Raw genomic sequence first — 17,462 nt, forward strand, 5'->3', positions numbered from 1 at the left:
CCATGTGTAGACGTGTGTACTTATAAATGCATATTCATGCCACTTCAGGGGGTGGGGTTCTGTGACATGTGCTTGTGCCACAGAACATGCTTTTGGACATATGTGTCCTTCCTACAGAGATGGCATCCAAAAAACGAAGGCATGCATTGTCCATTTACTGACATGTGACTATGCTACTGAATCACACATCTTGGCTTCCCAGGAATCAACACACTGTCTGCACTGTGGGACTATCATTTATGAAATAAGCCTACACAGGACTAATTTGTCCTGTGTGAAGGTGACAACAGGGCTGTGTGAGTAAAGAACATGTCAGGGGACAGATACACACATTGACAGTGATGCCAAGTGCAGATTGGTCACAGATCATCAACTGTACCCTAAAAACATTCTCACTTCTTAGTGAAAGAGTCTCAATAAACTGCAAATTAGCACAAAACCTAGATTTGGCCACATGACAGTATCAAATGGGATAGAGGGAGTGGGCACAGTGCCACAGTTGCATAGCAAAAGTGACTCAACACCAGCCGAGACTTGAATCCATACTTGGAGATACATTTGACAGTCCCAGGTCTCTGCAGGCTGAGCAGATAGAACCTACATTCATTCCCATCACTTCCATGCATGACAGTACATTGTGTAGCCAAGAGCAATTCGACATGTCGTGTGTATGTGGCAAGATGAAGGGTAGAGTGAGTCAGCATATGCCTTTAAAACAACATTTTAACAAAGGCAAGGCCAGATGCGGTTTGAAATCTCAGTGGCAACATACACATAGCATACTTTACACACACCTCATGCACAGAACATGCATACACAGCTCATGCTGTCATGCAAATACATGTTGTCTCATATTGACAACATCCATGTGTTAAGAGATGTATGGGATGGCTGTGATGTCACCTCACCCAGTTTTGTGCATCCATCATAAGGCAGATAAGGTTGCACTCAAAACACACACAACAATGTATTAGGATTGAAAATCTGGAATTGAACACAGATACATGCACATTGCCTCTCCCATTGATGCCACACCGACTACACCTCCATGGCCTTGTCTTTACATTCTGGCACACAAGGGCACAATCTAGCCTGTGAGGAGGGAACATATAGTAAAGTACAGAAAAATACATGTGGACATGAGGCACTTACCTGCTCCTCTGGTGCACCATAAAGCTGTCCATACAGGGATAGGACCTCTGTGACCAGCCTCACCAGCTCCTCGGGGGAGAAGGCAGGGCCCCTATCAACTGCTGAATGTGGTATGATTGCGCCCACAGGTAGTACACAGCAGCTCAGGTAGTGGAGGTCTTGTTGGCAGCAATGTCAGAAATCAAGTGAGGGATTTTGCAGAACATGACGGTCACGTCAGCCATGTACGTAGCCATCACTCCTGGTGGACACTGCCATTGGCCTTTGACCACCCCTGGCAACAACATTAGCCTATGACTGTGTCCTCCGCGGTTGCAACTGCCTACCACTCAAACGTATGTTGTCTTCCACATGCGGTCCCCGGCGGTTCCTAATGTCCAGTAGAGTAGGTCAGGCAGCTCCCATTTTAGAGGCCTAAAATGCATTATATGCCTCAGAAGAATGCATCACAACTCAGAAAATATTGTTTTTCCAGTGATAAGTGCCTGTCTTCTCCTGTCTTGTAGCTCCTACTACTCAGATACCATTTTTGTACATTGTTAGGCACATATGGCAATTTGCTTTGGGGCACAGTCCCCCCCTGTCAAAGATCATTTAAAAGCTTGGGACATGAAGTCACAGTCCGAATGGCAAGTTTCATGCTCAAATTATTTATTACCACATTGATGATGTGTACACATGTTTTAAAAAGAAGGGGGTAATATGTTTCTTTTGTGTGATTAACAGTAGTGATGTGCACTGTGTGTAATGTTCCTCAACTTACGACATGCCGTGTCACTGTTTGTCACTGGCATGAGTCATGTATGTTGCAGGAGGCTCATCATTGAATGATGGCCAAAATCTTTTTTTTGTTATACCGATCTACCCAGGAAGGGGGAGGATCAGACAACCTCCTATCCTGTCAGACCTTCAGACCATGGAAGTACGCCACATCATCCAGATCTACCGTCTGAATCAGCAAAGCAAATTATGGATCTATGTGGTGTCGGAGCCAGATCTGATGCCTGCCATTCATCATCCAAATAGCATACCACCCGTTGCACAAGTCATGGCAGTGTTGCACTTCCTGGCCTCATGGTCCTTCTAAAATACAGTGGCCCTATCTGCTGGTGGGGTACAGCCTATGTTCAGTCTTGTTTTGAAGGATGCAATTTTGAAACACCTGGACAGCTACATCTGGTCTCCTCAACGTGAGGATTGCACCCATGTGAAGGCAGGGTTTTATGGTTTGGCACACATCCCAAATGTGGTGGGAGCCATTGATCGTACACATGTTGCCTTGGTCTCACTGCATGACAATGAACAAGTGTATTGGAACAGAAAGAGCTTCCAATCCATCAATGCCGAAGTTGTTTGTTTGGCAGACCTCTAAATTTCACAGGTCTGTGCCCGTTATCTGGATTCAGTCCATGATCCCTTCATTATGCGGTACACTGTGATCCCCCAGTTGATATCACGACTGTACCCTGAGAGGGGCTGGCTGGTTGGTAAGTCACATATGCCCTGTTTGTTTGTGTGCAATGTCTGCTGCAAACAATGCGAAGAGAGGGACTCATAGTTGCACATATGTCCCATTTCATAAAAGGGGACTCTGCATACCCAAACCATCCATGGTTGTTGACGCCAGTGAGGAACCCAACTATGCCAGTAGAAGTCTGCTTCAACAATGCCCATGGAAGAACACGGCGTGTCATGGAGCAGGCTTTTGGGCTCCTGAACACCAGATTTAGGTGTCTGAACAAGACAGGTGGAGCCCTCCTCTACTCACCCAAAAAGGTTTGTAAGATCATTGTGGCCTGGTGCATGCTCCAAAACATTGCCCTATGGAGGGATATCCAATACATTCAAATATATGGGGAGCTACCAGTGCTACTGGGTGAGAATCCTGAAATGGCAAGTGAAGATGACAGTGATGAAGAGGAAGGAAAAGACTTGTGGGCAGATCTCATCAATCACTACTTTATGTGAGTGTAAGCATGCAATGTTTTGTGTTTACTGTGACTGTATGAGGAACTGCAGTTGTCAGTATGTGCTGAGTAGGGATTTTTTCCAAAAGACAGTGGATCCTAAGCTTTGAAATATACAGCGAAGGTTTGATTGCTAAGTCAGACTTGTACATTTTACTACCTTGATTATTTGCTTTGTTTGTGTCAGTCTCATTACAATGTACGTGGATCTACTGATGTTTGATATGAGGTTTTGGTCATAGGTATTAACATGTCTGCCTAAAATTCTTGTATTGTTTTTGACCAGGTACCTTCACCATGCCATCCTCATGTGGACATCTCAGAGTTGTGACATTGGCAGGATTCTGTTATTGTTCTGACATATGAAGTGGACATGGATTGATCCAGATAATGTTGGTCACAGATTTAGGGTGTAGGAGTCCTGTGCCAATAGAGCTTGGACAGTGAGTGGGTGGAATTCTAAAGTGCAGAATACACTGGTTTGATGTGTTGCATTGTTCCACTTGTCTCGTGTGTGTGATCATATTGCCTTGAGATATGTTCTCATCAAGTGCAATCCATACATTTTCCCTTCAAATTGTGTAGACAAATATCAAGTATGACCTTTTAGTAGCTGTAGATGTTTCACCATTGCAGGCCACAGTAGCTATGTCACAACTCTGATATAGGTTTGTATCACAACCCCAGATGCTTGGTCATTGTAATGGGATGGACCTATGATCAGCGACTGTTGGACTGCCCTCTGTCTGTGCCATGATGTATGTTATATAGGGAGACCTGGTTTTGGTATATGATAAGTCTCAAGCTGGTGTCAATATCCACCAATCTGGTAGCCTATTTTATGGGTACGAAGTCTGACAAAGCCCTTTCTTCTGTGGTATGGGGGATGGTACCTTGGGATATGTAGCCTGAATCAATATGGTTTGGCTATTCTTGGCTATAGCATTCCAGACATTTAACACTGGTATCATCGTGTTGCAAGTAATCCTCTGCATGACACTACCTGAGGCATATCCCTCCTTCCATTACCATCCCGTGTTTTCCTCATGTGCATCACATGGGTTTACATTTCAACATTTCAAAATGCTTTAGTTATAGGTGAGTTTATTGACATAGGAGCAGGAAATCATTGAGAGATGCAACAGAAAAGTAAGGTGGTTGAATCAGTCATGGTGGATGTAAACATATTAGTAGATGCCACAAAATTTGAAGTACAAAGTCCAGTCTCCTATTACCATAGGAAATGGAAGGTGGTCAAAGAGCAGTTAACAGAGTAAATATGTGGTACACAAAGGAATTCCTTCAGAAAGAGGTCACTTGCTGGCAGTAGTTGGTGTCTTGCCATCCCCACCTCCTGGATGCTTGGCTGGACGTCCCCGCTTGCTGGGGGTTCTGCTGCCACAGAGGCAGGGGTATCTGAGTGGGGGTCCTTCCCTTGAAAGGGCCTCCCTTCCAGTGGCTGCCATAAATGTTGATGGGGCTGGTGCTGCTTGGCCAAAGGAAGGGGTGTGGAGTTGCTCAGGGTCCCTGATCAGTGTACTGCTGATCTCCCTGAAAATCCCTGATAGGGACGCCAGGATGGTGTTGGTGGCCTCCCATTTTTCCAGAGACTGATGATGGAAGTCCCTTTGCAGCTGTTTGATCTCCCTGAGTTCGGCAAGTACTTGGCCCATCATGCCATAGGATTCTTCATAGGCTCCCAAGGCTTGGCTGATGGTGTCCTGTCCAGACCATCCACAGTAGCCTCATGCCATCGGCCCACAACATCCCTCCCATGTACCCTACCCCCAAGGTGCCTGTGCCCATGGCCCAGCTTGTCCCCTACCACTGGTTCCAGGACCATCCTCATCAGAGATGTGTTGGTGTGATTCAGGTTTGTGGAATGGGTGACACAAGATGGTTTTCACAGTCCTCGGGACAAAGGTTGGTTGCGAATGGCTGCCTGCGATGTTGATAAAAAATGGGCTGGGAGGACTCGATGTGGTCACAGTAAGGCTCACTGGTGTCATCTGATCAGGGTGCCCAGGTGGGCCAGAACCGTTCTCAATGCCCAAGCATCCAGAAGTGTTGTCCTCACTGAGGGATTCATCCATGGGGTAGTGGCAGTCTCTTGAGTGGGCTCAGTGTTCCCAGTGGCAGCTAGACCTGTTGATGTGAGAGAAACAATGTTACAGGTTGTAGTGGGACATATGTCTCCAGCAGTTTAGAGTGACATTTAGTAAAGGCCATGTACACATTGGATTTGCAGGTTTACCTTTATGACAGGTACACATGCTATCAGTTGTATTGATCTGAATTTTGAATAACCTACCACTTCCGTTTCAGTCAATCAGCTGCGGATTATATGAGTTCATTAGCACTTAGAGGATGGTCATAGACTTACATCTTGCCAGCAGTACAGGCAAAACAGTGGCTGGGCAAAATGTGGATTATATAATTTTATGGCCTAGTTCACTGGTATGCAAGCAGACCCAGGAGTTTGTAGTGCATATGCTAGTCATCATGGAGAAGTGTGGCACAATGGTTAGAGCTGCAGACCCTGATGCAGAGATCTGCCCGGGACCAGGGGTCAATTCCTACCTTGGCAGGTCTTGGGCTCAATTCCCTTGGACCAGATAATTCTTGCCTTGGTGCCTAATCTAATTAATGGGTCCTACTCTTTAACTCTGGGCAATACCTTACGTAATCTCCACAACGGCCCCAACAGCGCTTGGATGCCTGGGGTTGCCAAGGAGTGGGTGCCTCACAGGGAAAAGCCAGGAGGTGTTCCACAGTGGTATGCGTACAGCGCCTTGAGACCCTAACAGGTGAGTACTGCGCTATACAAGTGTGAAGTTTATCATGTATTCAGTGCATTGTGAATGCGTCTGCTACCAGTAGCTTTCAGGTGCTGCATCTTGAGGCCTTTGATTGTTTCATTACTCTGTTACACACAGGCTGAGCTGCACTTCCTGTCCACAATATTTTCATCTTGGATTAGCTGCTCAAGATGGGTCTAGGTTTTTATCCCATTACAGAGTGTACCATGATCTGTTTCTTGGTCCCTCCCAGGTTGGTAAACTTCATTTCTAAGTTCACAGACAGATGCACCTTGTCATATGATTACTGCCTTGGGTATAGGAGTTACAGGGACTGGCCCTCCTGGGATCTACAGTCATGTTACTCCAAGTACTACACACATTATGCATAGGTCACTCCCTCGGGTGAGTACACTTCCACTAAAAGTTAACGGACAGGGATTTATGGACAGATGCATACTGGGCTTGTGTTTGGATTTGGGGAGACAGAGCGTCCAGGCCTTAGCAGTCATGTCACCCCCTGTACTTCATGTATTTGTTATACCCTTCAGGTAGTCGTTTACAAAATAAGGGTATATTTGCAAGTGTACACTGGACTGATGTATGGAGTGACAGAAAGGGAGTCTCCTGTGAGTTGCAGTCATGTAATTCCCTGCATTACACACACTATACTGATGGTTTCCTCACAGGTGAGTACACTTCAATGATTTGGTACACAGGTTTATTTTGGGGGAGGGCACACTTTTGGTGTTTATAGTTAGGGGAGCATTGCCTGCTATGAGTTGCAGTCCTTCCACTGTCGCTGCTTCAGAGTTGCAAGAGACGCCAACTACCCCCGTGAGTACACATCTTTAGAGGTGTGAAATACTGTTGTATTCAGGGAAGGGGACACTGTTTTGGTGTTTGTAGTGACAGTACCAGGGCCTCTTGGCCTTAGCAGTCCTGTCTGTGCCTCTACCACACACACACACCATGCAGATGTCATCCTTCCAGGTGAGTACACTTCAATGGGGAGTCAGGGACAAGGGCCATTGGAACAGAGGACACTGTGGGCCTCATTATGACCCTGGCGGGCGGCGGAGGCCGCCCGCCAGGATCCCGCCCTCCAAATTACCGCGCCGCGGTCAAAAGACCGCGGCGGGTATTACGAGTTTTCCCCTGGGCTGGCGGGCGGTTCCAGTTAAACCACCCGCCAGCCCAGGGGAAAACGACCTTCCCACGAGGATGCCGGCTCGTAATCGAGCCGGCGGAGTGGGAAGGTGCGACGGGTGCTACTGCACCCGTCGCGTATTTCACTGTCTGCAAGGCAGACAGTGAAATACATTTTGGGGCCCTCTGATGGGGGCCCCTGCCGTGCCCATGCCATTGGCATGGGCACGGCAGGGGACCCCAGGGGCCCCGCGACCCCCCCTACCGCCATCCTGTTCATGGCGGCTTTCCCGCCATGAACTGGATGGCGGTAGGGGGGGTCAGAATCCTCATGGCTGCGGAGCGCGCTCCGCAGCCATGGAGGATTCCAATGAGCAGCGGAAAGTCAGCGGGAGACCGCTGACTTTCCGCTTCTGACCGCGGCTGAACCGCCGCGGTCAGAATGCTCATTGGAGCACCGCCAGCCTGTTGGCGGTGCTCCCGTGGTCGGTGGCCCTGGCGGCCACCGGCCTCCAGGGTCAGAATGAGGCCCTGTGTCAGGTGAGTGGAGTGACAGTAGCAGTATCTCCTGGCCTTCTCAGTCCTGTCAGTGCCTGTACTACACACACTGTACAGAGGTCATCCTTCCAGGTGTGTACACTTCAATGTTGAGTTCAGGGACAAGGGTCATTGGAGCCGAGGACACTGTGGGGGTTATTCTAACTTTGGAGGAGGTGTTAATCCGTCCCAAAAGTGACGGAAAAGTGACGGATTTACCACCAGCCGTATTACGACTCCATTATATCCTATGGAACTCGTAATATGGCTGGTGGTATATCCGTCACTTTACCGTCACTTTTGGGACGTATTAACACTCCTCCAAAGTTAGAATAACCCCCTGTGTTAGCTCAGTGGACTAACAGTAGCAGTGCCTCCTGGCCTTATCAGTCCTGTCCATGCCTGTACTATACACACTATACAGATGTCATCCTCCCAGGTGGATAGACTCCAATGGGGAGTTGACATGCAAGGTCATTTTGAGTAGGATACACTGTTCTGGTTTTTGTAGAACAGTGCCTGCTGGGAATTGTAGTGCAGTCAATCCCTGTACTACACACAATATACAGAGACGTTGTTCCCCCAGGTGAGTCTACTTCACATGTGAGATGCCATACTATGGACAGGCGGACACTGGGCTGGTGAGTGGGGTGACAGTGAAGGTGGAAAACAGTGATCAGTGAGCATGCATGAAAATAGTTTTGGTGATATTTCTGTGTTGTGACTTACCAGACTCTACTCCCCCAGGTATTCCTGTCAGGGCCTCAGGATGCAGAATAGCCAAGACCTTCTCTTCCGAGGATGTGAGTTGTAAGGAAGTGGGGGGGGGGCCACCGCCAGTTTTCTAGACCTGCAGCTGGTGCCTGGATGCCATGGAACAAACCTTCCCCCTGAGGTCGTTCCACCTCTTCCCAATGTCATCCCTTGTGTGTGGGCGGGCCTACAGAATTCACTCGGTCGACTATCCTTTGCCACATTTCCATTTTTCTGGCAATAGTAGTGTGCTGGATTTGGGCTCCAAATAAATGTGGCTTTACTCTTAGGATTTCATTCACCATGACTTAACTCATCTTCAGTGAAACAGGGATTTTTCTGGGGTGACATGGTGGGGATTAAAAAAATAAGTGGTGGGAAATGAACAGGTGACGGTGAGTTAATGGGGTTAGAAAGGGCAAATGAATGTAACTGGAATTAAGAGTGTGTTGAGGGTGTGGGATATATGCTTATGGTAAGCTGTGGAAGTGCCTAATCTATGGTTTGGTAATTTTATTATTTGCTCTGGCTTGGGTGTTTGGCTTTGTAGATGCAAAGGATTGTGCTTAGTAAAGGGGTGTGTTTTATGATGTACTTTGCAGATGTGCCAGGTGTGTCAATGGGTGTCACCCCTCACGGAAATAGAAGACCGACCCACACTTAAGCCCTCCCAACCATGATATGTTAGAATCACCTTCCCTCTTGAGCCCAGAAACTTCATCGTGTGGGTGGGTTTGAGGAGGATTACAATACAGAAGTAAGGGGTGGTCAGCCATCTCTCTATCCTGAGGGAGACCAAGATTGGACAGTGATCTTGAGACAATACACAAATGGGGTGGATCAGCCATCTATCTATCCCGAGGAGAAATAGATTTTTGACTGCAATCTCATCGGTGATGCAGGGTGTTTTGGTAGCCCTCCAACCACCTCCGAGAACATAGTAGATTGTGTAATGGCAGAAGTAACACACCTTGCCTTGACATTAGATAAAAGTTCTTCAATAATACCCAGATGCTAGACTTTTCATCCTTGATGTGGTCTCCCTTAACTTTTCGCCTCTGTTCCCAGGTTGTTGATATGTGCTGGACTTTGATTTTGCTATTCCGGGCACTTTACCACTGCTAATTAGTGCTAAAGTGCAAGTGCTCCTATTCAAAATGTGTATGTAATTGGTTCATCCATGATTGGCATATGTGATTTACTAGTAAGTCCCTAGTACAATGCACTAGAGGTGCTCAGGGCCTGTAAACCAAATGCTACTAGTGAGCCTGCAGCACTGGTTGTGCCACCCACAGTAGCAGCTCTGTAGTTATGTCTCAGACCTTCCACTGCAGTGTCTGTGTGTGCAGTTTTAAACTGTAAATTCAACCTGGCAAGTGTACCCACTTGCCAGGCCTAAACCTTCCCTTTTCTTACATGTAAGGTACCCCTAAGGTAGGCCCTAGGTGGCCCCAAGGGCAGGGTGCAGTGTATGGTTAAGGTAGGATATATAGGCCCTCATTTCAACCGTGGCGGTCAGGGTTAAAGCGGCGGCAAAAAAAATGGGATCACGACCACGGCAGAAACCGCCAACACAGACAGCCACTTTAACACACCGACCGCCATGGCGGTAACAACAACACCGCATCAGTAACTGCCAGCAAACAGGCGGAAGACAATGTACCGCCCACCCCATTACAACCAGCCAATCTGCCAGGTTTTCCGGGGCGGTACCAACGCCATCAAAAGCACAGCAGAAACAGTGTTTGGAAGGGAAACCACTCACCTCTCGACACTCAACGAAGAACCAGGACGCCATGGAGCCCGAGTTACAGGTCCTGCCCATGATGGTCTACCACCTCATACACGAGGAATATCAAAAGCAGCGGTGACGACCACAGTGAGTACTGCACCTAGCACACGCAACACGCAACACCCACACCCCCACCCTTGCCCACAACACCATAGACATAAACACATGCAACAACAGTACATTTACACCCCGTTAACCCCTGGAAGAACGCAAGGACAAAAGGAATTGAGTGAAATAAGTGATATTTTAGAAATATGCAGATATACATATCAAATAGAAAAATAGTATATAGAAATATTTACAATATGTACAGAAGGCCGTACATTGTCCTTTGCAAATGTCCGTGGCCCACTGGGCCAAACATCATGGGCCAAACCCACACTTGACTCCTGCCTCAATATGGAGAGAACACTGCAGGGGCATCAGGTCGAAAACACCCAGGCACCTCAGGAGAACAGGGGTACCTCAGCCGGAAGATGGAATAACGCCACTGACCCTCGAGGTTTGCCCACTGCTTGGTCCTGTGAGTGCAAAGCCACAGTCTATCAAGTCTCTCAAGTGGGTGGGTTGCCCACTACTTGGGCCTGGAGAGTGCAAAGCCACAGTCTCTCAAGTCTCTCAAGTGGGTGGGTTTCCCACTGCTTGGTCCTGTGGAGTGTAAAGCCACAGTCTCTCAAGTCTCTCAAGTGGGTGGGTTGGCCACTGCTTGGTCCTGGGGAGTGCAAGGCTACAGTCTCTCTAGTGGGTTGTTTGCCCACTGCTTGGTCCTGGGGAGTGCAAAGCCACAGTCTCTCAAGTGGGTAGGTTGCCCACTGCTTGGTCCTGGGGAATGCAAGGCCACAGTCTCTCAAGTGGGTGGTATGCCCACTGCTTGGTCCTGGGGAGTGCAAAGCCACAGTCTATCAAGTCTCTTAAGTGGGTGGGTTGCCCACTGCTTGATCCTAGGGAGTGCAAGGCCATAGTCTCTCAAGTGGATGGCTTCTCCACTGGTTCTGGAGGGGGCCTTGTGCCCAGTGTGCTTCATCCTGCGAAGGATAGGGTGAGTGGATGCATTTCTCCACTGGTTCTAGAGGGGGCCTTGTGCCCAGTGTGCTTCATCATTCCAAGGATAGGGTGAGTGGATGCATTTCTCCACTGATTCTGGAGGGGGCCTTGTGCCCAGGGTGCTTCATCCTGCCAAGGATAGGGTGAGTGGATGCATTTCTCCACTGGTTCTGGAGGGGGATTGTGCCCGGGGGTGCTTCATCCTGCCAAGGACAGGGTGAGTGGATGCATTTCTTTCTCCACTGGCTCTGGAGGGGGATTTGTGTACAGTGATGTAGCACTTAGGGTGTGGCAGTTCACATCCCCTCACCTGGGTGTTTGAGGAACGAGATTTGCATGGACGAGGTAGCATGATACTCCATGGAGGAAGGGCCAGACTCCATCCTGCAGCGACTATGGCTGCAAACTGGTGGTAGTGCTGGTGCTGATGGGGGTGCCTCCAGTGGTGTTGGGAGGCTCCAGGCCATCTCCTGCAGCCTCGGACTGACGCACACTGGGGCTGCTGCTGCTGGTAGTGGTCCTGCTGTCAGCAGTGCAGGTGGTGGTGCTTGCGGGGGTACTTGCGGCAGGGATGCTGGTGGTGCTGGCCGTGGTGCAGGTGCCAGTGCTGCCAGTGGTGGAGGGAGGCACCAGCCCATCTCCTGCAGCCTCACACAGCTGCCCACTGGGGATGCTGCTGCTGACAGTAGTGGTGGCAGCGGCTGGACAGGTGGCAATGCTTTCAGCGGTGCTTGTGGCGGTGCTGGCCACGGTACAGGTGGCGGGGCTGTCGGTTCTGATGGTGGGCACCAGGCCGCTACCTGGAACCTCCGAGGTCTGAAGTGCCTTGCCTTGGCTTTTCTGATCCTTCCTCACCTTGGCAGATGCTGCTGGGACCTAGGCTCTGGCAGCTGGAGTTTTGGAGGAGGCCTTGCTGGGTGGGTCGTGCTCCTTGCCCTTGCTGCATGCTGTCCCCTTCTTCACCTTGGCAGGTGGTGGAATGGTTTGGTCCTTTACAGGCGTTGGTGGCACACTGCATTGCCTGAAAGGTGCCCCCTTTGATCCTCTGGGAGTTGCTGCTACCACAGCGGATGCTGACTTGGTGGCTGAGGTGCTGGCCTGGGATCTGGACACCCTGGCCTGAGGGGAAGGACGGGGGGATGGGTAGGGAACAGGTCATTGTTTGCCAGGAAACGTTTTTTAGACACACTAGGATGGGAAGATGGCGAGGATTTGGGAGTGGAGGAAGAGGGAGTGGTTGTAGGAGGTGTCTGTCTGCTGAGTTTGGGTGAAGGTGCCTGGGCTGGATACTGTTGTGATGTGGATTGCTGTTGGGTGGGTGGGTGCTTGTTTTTGTGTACTTTGGGAGGAGGGGTCACAGACACACTGGGAGAGGACACAGGGGACCTGTGCATGGTTGTGGGGGTGGTTACTGCTCGTGTGGGGAGTGTTGTGATAGGCGTGCTGGTGATGGAGGTAGTGGATGAAGATGTAGTTCATGCAAGTGTGAGTGTAGACGCTACTGGGAGGGAGGTGGACGATGAGGAGGAGGGGGACACAGTAGAGGCAGTGGATGTTGATGTGTTTGCATGGGTATGGTGCTTGTGTGAGTGCCTGTGAGATGAAGTGTGGTGCTATGTTTGCCTGAGCCACTTTTGTGTGGGGATTTGGGTGAATGCTGGTCTGAAGGTGTGCTTGGGATAGGCTGGGGTTGAAGGGACTGGGTCTGGGTAGAGAAGGTTGGAGGAGGAGGCTAGGCGCAGGGACAATGGCTGCCATCAGTGCTAAGGCCAGAGACTGAAATGCTCTCTGTTGGGCCGCTCATGCCAGAGTGAATGCCCTCCAGGTATACATTTGTTTGTTGCAAATGCCCTGCTACACCCTGGATGGCATTCAGTATGGTTGACTGCCCAACAGACAGGGATCTCAGGAGGTCATAGCCTCCTCACTGAAGGCAGCAGAGCTGACTGGGCAGGGCCTGAGGTGCCTGGGGTGAAGGAGATGCTCATCCTCCTGGGTGAGAGGCCACGGGAAACACGCTGAGGGGCTGCTGGGTGGGCGGTGCAGGTGGGGGGTTGGCAGCTGTACCTGTTGTTGGGGTGGGCACAGAGGTGTCCGCCACTGCCAGGGAGCTTCCATCGGAGGAGGAGACACTCTCTGTGGTCTCCCCTCCTGTCACCGTCGTGGTGCTCCCCTCGCCCTCCATCCCACTGGTGCCCTCACCCTCGGTGGATTCCGTCTCCAGGCCCATGTGGGATGCAGCTCCCTCCGTCGCCAGTGCCTCTGCTCCTCCGCCAGATGATCCAAATGCATACAAGGACAGGCTGACAAAACAAAAAGGGAGGGGAAGAGACAGAGAACACACTTAGTCAATGCCAGCAACAACACTACTGTTGGCGTACACAACACACAGGGAACAGCCCTATGCACTAGGCCATGCCCAACCATTCACTAAGACAGTCACCAGCCCATGGGGTACAATGCCTAATGCCAGCATCTGCACACCAGAAACCCAGAGGACCCTGCCCAGTAGTAGATGGCTACTTACGCTATTGGGGTAGGAGTGCTCTAGAGCCTGCCCCACAAGGGACCTACCCTGCCATGTTCGTCCTGGCCTAGGGGGACCCACAGCCCACATCCCCCACCCAGGTACTTCCTAACGCGCGCAAAGTCATCTTTCATAATCTGTACTCATCCCCTTGTGGCTGCTGTGATGCCCTCAGACGCCCATCTAATTGGAGGACCGTAGAGTAATGTGTACTGGGGTAGGACCCCATCCACCAGTTTCTCCAACTCCTCTGCAGTGAAGGCGGGGGCCCTTTCCCCAGACACATGAGCCATTGTCGCTTTTAGACACAGGTCACAGCAGCACTTGCAGTGTAGGTCCTCTCCTGTTGAAGGTAAGGTAGCAAGTGAGTGAACAAATATAAAATCGCAGTCATGTCCGCGGCAGTGCATACCGTCACCGCCGGTGTACATTGCACCTGGCTCCTGGAACCCATAGGGCCCAATGATAACCAATGCGAAGTTGCGCCGCGGTCATCAACCGCCTACCGCAACGGCGCACAACGCTAGTGAAATTACCTCATTTCCACGTGTCCCTCCTCACAGGTCAGGCAGCCGCCATTTCAGGAGGGCACAGGGCATGGCACCTAACTGCGTCACAGCAGACATTGGCACTTCAACTGACTCTCGAGTTCACATACTGTTTCTGAAAAGTAAATAAATCAACATTAGTGCAATAGATGTGGGAATATGACCCTCTGCTCACAGTTCTCTTCCATAGGCTTCAACCGCAGAGGCAGAATATGAGATGGTGGCATCCTCCGGTGTAAGACCCCTGGTGGACCTTGCGACTATGGAGGACAGACACATTATCATTACCTACAGACTTGATCGTGCCATAATCCAATAACTGTGTGCCCAATTGGAGCCAGACCTGATGTCAGCTATCCACCAGCCCAGAGGAATCACCCCTCTAGTGCAGGTCCTGTCAGTGCTCCATTTCCTGGCAAGTGGTTCCTTCCAAACAACAGTGGCCATGGCATCAGGGATGTCTCAGCCAATGTTCTCTAACATGTTGACCAGAGTGTTGTCTGCTCTGCTGAAACACATGCGCAGCTACATCGTGTTCCCCCAGGTGGAGGATTTGGCCACAGTGAAGGCTGACTTTTATGCCCTGGGACATATCCCTAACATCATTGGTGCCATTGATGGTACACATGTGGCATTTGTCCCCCCCCCGGAGAAATGAACAGGTTTACAGGAATAGAAAAAGCTATCACTCGATGAATGTGCTGATGGTGTGCTTGGCGGACCAGTACATCTCCCATGTGAATGCCAAATATCCTGGCTCTGTGCATGACGCCTTTATCATGAGAAATAGCAGCATCCCACATGTGATGGGCCAACTCCAGAGGCACCGGGCATGGCTAATTGGTGAACCAAGGGTCCCCACTCAGTATATGTTGGTTTCTGGGTATGGGGTTGTCCCTCGATATTTGCAGGTGACTCTGGTTACCCCAACCTGTCATGGCCACTGACCCCAGTGAGAAATGCCAGGACAAGGGCAGAGGAACGTTACAATGAGGCACATGGGCGTACAAGGAGGATTATTGAAAGGACCTTCGGCCTCCTGAAGGCCAGGTTCGGGTGCCTCCATCTGACAAGTGGATCCCTGTACTAATCACCCAAGAAGGTGTGCCAGATCATCATTGCATGTTGCACAACCTTGCCTTGAGACGCCTGGTGCCTTTTCTGCAGAAGGATGTGCCTGGAGATGGTCTTGTGGCAGCGGTGGAGCCTGTGGACAGTGAGGAAGAGGAGGCAGAGGAAGAAGATGTGGACAACAGAACAAATATAATACAGCAGTACTTCCAGTGACACATAGGTAAGACACTGTAACTCCACTTTACATTTCAGTTATCTGTTGGACATTGTACAAGGCAGCCTCTTTCCCTATGTCTATGGCCACTGACTGTTCCCTTTGGAATCTCTATTTTCAGATCTCTGTGCCCCAATCTGGCTCCTGCTATGTGTACTGCTGCCCACCAAAGGTCATCCTACAGTATATTTCACAGTACATTTGCATTGCAAAGCTTTGATAATGTTGTACTAATACATTTGTGGATCATTAGACTGACTCCAGATTGGTATTTGTTCCAAGGGTGCTTATTTAGGTGCTCATAAGTATAGGGGTATGTGCAAGGGGCTTGGGTGATGGTGGAGGAAAGTTCAGGGTAGAGTCGTCTCTTTGTATCACAGGTCCATTGTCCAAGGGGGCATAGGAAGGGGAGCAATGGAAGTTCAAGGTGGACAGGGTAACAGAGTGGGACACTCAGGAGAGTCCTATTTCCTGGTGGGGGTCTTGGCAATGTTCTCTGGCTTCTGCCTGGTACGCAGGGACCATTTGCGGGGTGGTTCTCCTTCTGCAGGGGGTGGGGTGCTGGTGCCTGTTGTTCCAGTGGCTGGGTCTCTTGTCCACTAGTGCCAGTGGAGGTGGAAGGTTGTTCCACAGTTTGGCTAGTGTCAGGCGCCCGTTGTTGTGCCACTGCCTCCCTCATGGTCTTGCCCATGTCAGCCAGCACCCCTGCAATGGTGACCAGGATGGTGTATATTTTTGTCAGGTCATCCCTGATCCCCAGGTACTGTCCCACCTGCAGCCGCTGGGTCTCCTGCAACTAGGCTAGTAACTGGCCCATCGTCTCCTGGGAATGGTGGTATGCTCCCAGGATGTTGGAGAGTGCCTTGTGGAGAGTGGGTTCCCTGGGCCTGTCCTCCCCCTGTCACACAGCAGTCCTCCCAGCTTCCCTTTTGTCCTGTGCCTCTGTCCCCTGAACCGTGTGCCCACTGCCACTGACCCCAAGTCCCTGATCGTCCTGTGTTTGTGGGGTTGCCTGGGGACCCTGTAGTGGTGGACACACTGCTGATGGATGTGTCCTGGGGACAGTGGCATGACCTGATGGGTGGGTGCTGTGCAGGTGTTTCCTGAGGGGGGAGGGTCTGTGGTGGGTTGGGAAAGTGGCAGGGGAACCGACTGTCCGGAGGTTCCAGATGGGCCAGATTGGTCATCCTGATCCAGGCGTGCAGAGCTGCTGTCGTCACTGTGGGCCTCTTCAGGTGGGGGACTGGATGTGGCTGGGACCTCCTCTCGGGTGACGTGGAGTATGGGTCCTGTGGGAATGCAAATGCATTGTTAATGTGTCCGCATGTGCCATCTTGTGCATGGGTGTGTTTCCCTGTATGATTGTGATTTCCCTGTCAGCTTTGACTTGTGTGAGTAGTGATTTTGTGGGATGGGTGAGTCTCTCTACTGGGCATGGTGGGGTGATGGGTGTCCATGCAGGTCTGTGATGGGTGTCCATGCATTGTTGTTGCATGCAGGACTTAGTATTGGGATGGGTGGATTGTGATGGTGGGGTATATGTGAGGTGGTGGACTGATGGGAGTGAGGGTAGGGATATGAGTTTGTGATGGCATGCAGGTAGAGTGGGGGGGATAAAGTAGTTAAGATTTGACTTACCAGAGTCCAGTCCTCCTGCTACTCCTGCGAGGCCCTCAGGATGCATGATTATCAAGACTTGCTCCTCCCATGTTGTTAGTTGTGGGGAGGAGATGAGGGTCCACCGCCTGTCCCCTGTACTGCTACCTGGTGTCTTGCAACCATGGAATGCACCTTCCCCCATAGGTCGTTCCACCTCTTCCTGATGTCATCCCTGGTTCTTAGGTGCTGTCCCACGGTGTTGACCCTGTCCATGATCCTCCGCCATAGCTTCATCTTCCTTGCAATGG

The 17,462-nt window shown here is 50.5% G+C and overlaps 1 long non-coding RNA gene across 1 annotated transcript in view; it reads right to left on the bottom strand.

Moving 5' to 3' along the window:
- Positions 1–4,206: 4,206 nt before the first annotated feature.
- The window catches only part of LOC138288530 (uncharacterized), a 33,630-nt gene continuing 20,374 nt past the window's right edge, over positions 4,207–17,462 (bottom strand). Inside the window, exon 2 of the long non-coding RNA XR_011202441.1 lies at positions 4,207–5,264. This is a non-coding gene — a long non-coding RNA (uncharacterized lncRNA). The remainder of the gene's footprint in view (positions 5,265–17,462) is intronic.

The sequence above is a fragment of the Pleurodeles waltl genome, chromosome 4_1 (assembly GCF_031143425.1).
Source record: "Pleurodeles waltl isolate 20211129_DDA chromosome 4_1, aPleWal1.hap1.20221129, whole genome shotgun sequence".
NCBI lineage: Eukaryota > Metazoa > Chordata > Amphibia > Caudata > Salamandridae > Pleurodeles > Pleurodeles waltl.